The sequence below is a fragment of the Physeter macrocephalus genome, chromosome 16 (assembly GCF_002837175.3).
Source record: "Physeter macrocephalus isolate SW-GA chromosome 16, ASM283717v5, whole genome shotgun sequence".
In the NCBI taxonomy this organism is placed as follows: domain Eukaryota; kingdom Metazoa; phylum Chordata; class Mammalia; order Artiodactyla; family Physeteridae; genus Physeter; species Physeter macrocephalus.
Genome location: NC_041229.1, coordinates 29,829,053 through 29,835,802, shown reverse-complemented (window position 1 = coordinate 29,835,802; position 6,750 = coordinate 29,829,053). Strand labels below are relative to the sequence as shown.

Genomic DNA, 6,750 nt, shown 5'->3' with positions numbered 1-6,750 from the left:
AAAAAAAAAAAAAAAAAAAAACACACACACACACACAAATAGCCTCCACCTCTGGGGCATGTATTGTGTTGGTATGTGTCAACTTAGTTGTAAGTATTAGTGTAATGATATAGAGGACTAGGGAGCTAATTAGGAAAACAATTATTAGTGTGTGGTCGTGAAAATGTAGTAGTTCTATGATGGGTGATGTTGCATCCTGAAAGCCTAGTTGGAAGGGATATGCCATGGAGATATACAAGATTTTCAACTGTAACTTAACTTCGACAAAGTTATATAAAGTTTACTAATATCTCGTTCATGAAGAAAGACATAGTGGCTATGATGTTGGCTTGAAACTGATAGGAGAGGGTTCGATTCCTTCCTTTCTTGACTATTTTAGATTAATGTAGGTTGGTTCTTCAAATGTATGATATGGTGGAGGACATTCTTAGTCACTCTAAATTTGTGGGAGTAAGGTCTACTGCTAATACTTCTCATTTGGAAGTGAATGCTTCTCAGATAATGAAGACTATCAGTATAACTACTGTTAACGAAATGAATGAGCCTATTGATGAGATAGTATTCCATGTTGTATAGGCATCTGGATAGTCAGAGTATTGTCGAGGTATGCCAGATAAGCCTAGGAAATGTTGTGGGAAGAAGGTTATGTTGATACCCACGAATATGATCACAAAGTGAATTTTTGCTCATGTTGAGTGTATATCCTGAGAATAGTGGAAATCAGCGTACAAACCCTCTTATGATAGTGAAAACAACTCCCATTGAGAGCACATAATGAAAGTGTGCGACTACATAGTAGGTATCATGAAGGACAATGTCTAATGACAAATTAGCTAGGACAATACCTGTCAGTCCGCCGACTGTGAAAAGGATGATGAAACCCAAGGCTCACATCAGGGCTGGTAATCATTTAATATTGCCTCGTGGAGTGTTGCCAATCAGCTAAATACTTTTACCCCTATAGGGACAGCAATAGTTATAGTGGCTGATGTAAAGTATGCTCGCGTATCAATGTCTGTACCTACTGTGAATATATGATGGGCCCATACAATAAGACCTAAGAACCCAATTGATATTATAGCTCATACCATACCCATATATCCGAGAGGTTTTTTTTCCCGAGTAGTAAGTTACAATGTGTGAGATCATCCCAAACCCAGGTAGGATTAAAATGTATACTTTGGGGTGTCCAAAGAATCAAAATAAGTGTTGATATAGGACTGGGTCTCCTCCTCCTGCAGGGTCAAAGAAAGTTGTATTCAGGTTTCGATCGGTTAATAGTATGGTAATTCCGTCTGCTAGGACAGGTAAGGATAATAGAAGTAATACCGCTGTGATTAGGACCGACCATACGAATAGTGGTGTTTGGTATTGGGTTATAGCAGGTGGTTTTATGTTGATAATAGTAGTGATAAAATTAATGGCCCCAAGAATTGAGGATACACCAGCTAAATGTAGAGAGAAAATAGTAAAGTCAACTGAAGCTCCTGCGTGTGCTAAGTTTCTGGCTAAGGGTGGATACACAGTTCAGCCTGTGCCTGCACTGGCCTCAACTATTGATGATGCTAGTAGTAATAGGAAAGAAGGAGGGAGCAGTCAGAAACTTATATTGTTTATACGGGGGAAAGTTATATCGGGTGCCCCAATTATTAGGGACACTAACCAGTTTCCAAACCCGCCAATTATAATGGGTATGACTATAAAGAAAATTACTACAAATGCGTGGGCTGTTACTACCACATTGTAAATTTGGTGGTCTCCGAGCAGTGTGCCGGGTTGGCCTAGTTCAGCGCGAATTAATAAGATTAGGCCAGTGCCCACCATTCCGGCTCAGGTGCCAAATAGTAAGTATAAGGTGCCAATGTCTTTGTGGTTGGTTGAGAATAATCAGCGATTTATGAACATAGGTAAAATGGCCAAGAAGGCATTAGACTGTAAATCTAAAGACAGAGGTTGAGCCCTCTTTTTGCCAAGTCCTGTGGTGAATGATCATTTTGAATTGCAAATTCAAGGAAGCAGCTTCAAGCCTGTTGGGACTTCTCTGGCCTTTCTTTTTTCTCGCGGCGGGAGAAGTAGATTGAAGCCAGTTGATTAGGGTATTTAGCTGTTAACTAAAAGTTCATGGGAAATGTACCCCTCCAATCTAGTGAGGATTTACCTTAATTAAAGTATTTGATTTGCATTCAACTGTTGTAAGATATAATCTTGCAGTCCTTATTGGGCAGGAATTAAGTAAATTGTACTTGCTCAGGGCTTTGAAGGCCCTTGGTCTGGTTTAACCTAAACTCCTAGGATTGACAGTATTGGTGTGAGAGGTAGAAGTATTGTGGATATTACGAATATGGTTGGTAAAAGGGTTATTTGTTTTGTGGAGTTGAATTGCCACTTTATCTTCATGTTGTTTATAGAGGGAATAAAGTTAGTGCTGTGGAGTATGTGAGCCATATGTAGAAGTATAGGTTGAGTAGTGCTGTGATGGTCATGAGTGTGGGTAGAATAATGGTATTATTTTTTGTTATCTCTTGAATGATCATTCACTTAGGCATGAATCCTGACAGTGGTAGGAGTCCCCCTACTGAGAGCAGAGTGAGTATGGTGAGGGTTGTGGTGACAGATGTTTTGTTTCATGTGTGTGATAGTGATAGTGTGGTGGTAGTTGAGCTTTGAGTAAATAGTATGAATATAGTGAAGGTTGTTATATAGATTAGTAGGTTTAGGATGGTTATGGTTGGGTTATACAGTAAGATGGCTGTTATTCATCCCATGTGGGCGATTGATGAATAGGCCATTATTTTTCGGAGTTGTGTCTGGTTTAATCCACTTCAACCTCTGACTAGGATAGAAAGTATGGATAGGGCTAATATTAGATTTAGATTGATTGATGGTGAAATTTGATATAGGATTGACAGGGGTACAAGCTTTTGTCATGTTAGTAGGATTAAGCCTGCTGTTAAAAGGATGCCTTGTGCTACTTCAGGCACTCAAAAGTGAAAGGAGGATAGTCCTAGTTTAATAGCTAGTGCTATTGTTATTATTATGGATGCTGTTGGGTTGAATAGCTTTGTGATGGTTCATTGGCTGGAATGCAGTAGGTTAATGATGACTGCTATTATAAGTAATATAGATGCAGTGGCCTGTGTTAGAAAATATTTAGTGGAGGCTTCTATAGCTCGTGTATTAAAATTTTTATTATGATAGGGATGATGGCTATTATATTTATTTCAAATCCAATTCAGGATAGTAATCAGTGAGAGCTGGTAGTTACGATTATAGTTCCTAAAATGACAGTTGTTAGGATAATAATAAAGATAATGGGATTTATTACTATGGGAAAGTTATAAACCAACATTTTTGGGGTATGGGCCCTATAGCTTGTTTAGTTGACCTTACTGTAGAGTGTAGTATAATGTGGTAGCACAAAGAACTTTGAATTATTTATTTATTTATCTATTAATTTTTTTAAACATCTTTATCAGGTAGGATTAAAATGTATACTTTGGGGTGTCCAAAGAATCAAAATAAGTGTTGATATAGGACTGGGTCTCCTCCTCCTGCAGGGTCAAAGAAAGTTGTATTCAGGTTTCGATCGGTTAATAGTATGGTAATTCCGTCTGCTAGGACAGGTAAGGATAATAGAAGTAATACCGCTGTGATTAGGACCGACCATACGAATAGTGGTGTTTGGTATTGGGTTATAGCAGGTGGTTTTATGTTGATAATAGTAGTGATAAAATTAATGGCCCCAAGAATTGAGGATACACCAGCTAAATGTAGAGAGAAAATAGTAAAGTCAACTGAAGCTCCTGCGTGTGCTAAGTTTCTGGCTAAGGGTGGATACACAGTTCAGCCTGTGCCTGCACTGGCCTCAACTATTGATGATGCTAGTAGTAATAGGAAAGAAGGAGGGAGCAGTCAGAAACTTATATTGTTTATACGGGGGAAAGTTATATCGGGTGCCCCAATTATTAGGGACACTAACCAGTTTCCAAACCCGCCAATTATAATGGGTATGACTATAAAGAAAATTATTACAAATGCGTGGGCTGTTACTACCACATTGTAAATTTGGTGGTCTCCGAGCAGTGTGCCGGGTTGGCCTAGTTCAGCGCGAATTAATAAGATTAGGCCAGTGCCCACCATTCCGGCTCAGGTGCCAAATAGTAAGTATAAGGTGCCAATGTCTTTGTGGTTGGTTGAGAATAATCAGCGATTTATGAACATAGGTAAAATGGCCAAGAAGGCATTAGACTGTAAATCTAAAGACAGAGGTTGAGCCCTCTTTTTGCCAAGTCCTGTGGTGAATGATCATTTTGAATTGCAAATTCAAGGAAGCAGCTTCAAGCCTGTTGGGACTTCTCTGGCCTTTCTTTTTTCTCGCGGCGGGAGAAGTAGATTGAAGCCAGTTGATTAGGGTATTTAGCTGTTAACTAAAAGTTCATGGGAAATGTACCCCTCCAATCTAGTGAGGATTTACCTTAATTAAAGTATTTGATTTGCATTCAACTGTTGTAAGATATAATCTTGCAGTCCTTATTGGGCAGGAATTAAGTAAATTGTACTTGCTCAGGGCTTTGAAGGCCCTTGGTCTGGTTTAACCTAAACTCCTAGGATTGACAGTATTGGTGTGAGAGGTAGAAGTATTGTGGATATTACGAATATGGTTGGTAAAAGGGTTATTTGTTTTGTGGAGTTGAATTGCCACTTTATCTTCATGTTGTTTATAGAGGGAATAAAGTTAGTGCTGTGGAGTATGTGAGCCATATGTAGAAGTATAGGTTGAGTAGTGCTGTGATGGTCATGAGTGTGGGTAGAATAATGGTATTATTTTTTGTTATCTCTTGAATGATCATTCACTTAGGCATGAATCCTGACAGTGGTAGGAGTCCCCCTACTGAGAGCAGAGTGAGTATGGTGAGGGTTGTGGTGACAGATGTTTTGTTTCATGTGTGTGATAGTGATAGTGTGGTGGTAGTTGAGCTTTGAGTAAATAGTATGAATATAGTGAAGGTTGTTATATAGATTAGTAGGTTTAGGATGGTTATGGTTGGGTTATACAGTAAGATGGCTGTTATTCATCCCATGTGGGCGATTGATGAATAGGCCATTATTTTTCGGAGTTGTGTCTGGTTTAATCCACTTCAACCTCTGACTAGGATAGAAAGTATGGATAGGGCTAATATTAGATTTAGATTGATTGATGGTGAAATTTGATATAGGATTGACAGGGGTACAAGCTTTTGTCATGTTAGTAGGATTAAGCCTGCTGTTAAAAGGATGCCTTGTGCTACTTCAGGCACTCAAAAGTGAAAGGAGGATAGTCCTAGTTTAATAGCTAGTGCTATTGTTATTATTATGGATGCTGTTGGGTTGAATAGCTTTGTGATGGTTCATTGGCTGGAATGCAGTAGGTTAATGATGACTGCTATTATAAGTAATATAGATGCAGTGGCCTGTGTTAGAAAATATTTAGTGGAGGCTTCTATAGCTCGTGTATTAAAATTTTTATTATGATAGGGATGATGGCTATTATATTTATTTCAAATCCAATTCAGGATAGTAATCAGTGAGAGCTGGTAGTTACGATTATAGTTCCTAAAATGACAGTTGTTAGGATAATAATAAAGATAATGGGATTTATTACTATGGGAAAGTTATAAACCAACATTTTCGGGGTATGGGCCCTATAGCTTGTTTAGTTGACCTTACTGTAGAGTGTAGTGTAATGTGGTAGCACAAAGAACTTTGAATTATTTATTTATTTATCTATTTATTTTTTTAAACATCTTTATTGGAGTATAATTGCTTTACAATGGTGTGTTAGTTTCTGCTTTACAACCAAGTGAATCAGTTATACATATACATATGTTCCCATATCTCTTCCCTCTTGCATCTCTCTCCCTCCCACCCTCCCTATCACATCCCTCTAGGTGGTCACAAACCACTTAGCTGATCTCCCTGTGCAATGTGGCTGCTTCTCACTAGCTATCCACCCTACATTTGGTAGTGTATATATATCCATGCCACTATCTCACTTTGTCACAGCTTACCCTTCCCACTCCCCATAACCTCAAGTCCATGCTCTAGTAGGTCTGTGTTTTATTCCTGTCCTACCGCTAGTCTCTTCATGACATTTTTTTTTCTTAGATTCCATATATATGTGTTAGCATACGGTATTAGTTTTTCTCCTTCTGACTTACTTCACTCTGTATGACAGACTCCATGTCCATCCACCTCACTATAAATAACTCAGTTTCATTTCTTTTTATGGCTGAGTAATATTCCATTGTATATATGTGCCACATCTTCTTTATCCATTCATCTGTTGATGCACACTTAGGTTGCTTCCATGTCCTGGCTATTGTAAATAGAACTGCAATGAACATTGGGGTGCATGTATCTTTTTGAATTATGGTTTTCTCAGGGTATATGCCCAGTAGTGGGATTGCTAGGTCATATGGTAGTTCTATTTGTAGTTTTTTAAGGAACCTCCATACTGTTCTCCATAGTGGCTGTATCAATTTACATTCCCACCAGCAGTGCAAGAGTGTTCCCTTTTCTCCACACCCTCTCCAGCATTTATTGTTTCTAGAGTTTTTGATGATGGCCAATCTGACCGGTGTGAGATGATATCTCACTGTAGTTTTGATTTGCATTTCTCTAATGATTAATGATGTTGAGCATTCTTTCATGTGTCTGTTGGCAATCTGTATGTCTTCTTTTTTTTTTTTTAACATCTTTATTGGAGTATAA

General features: G+C 38.4%; 1 pseudogene; it reads right to left on the bottom strand.

Moving 5' to 3' along the window:
* The window catches only part of LOC129391370 (NADH-ubiquinone oxidoreductase chain 5-like), a 118,553-nt pseudogene that overhangs the window by 6,626 nt on the left and 105,177 nt on the right, over positions 1-6,750 (bottom strand).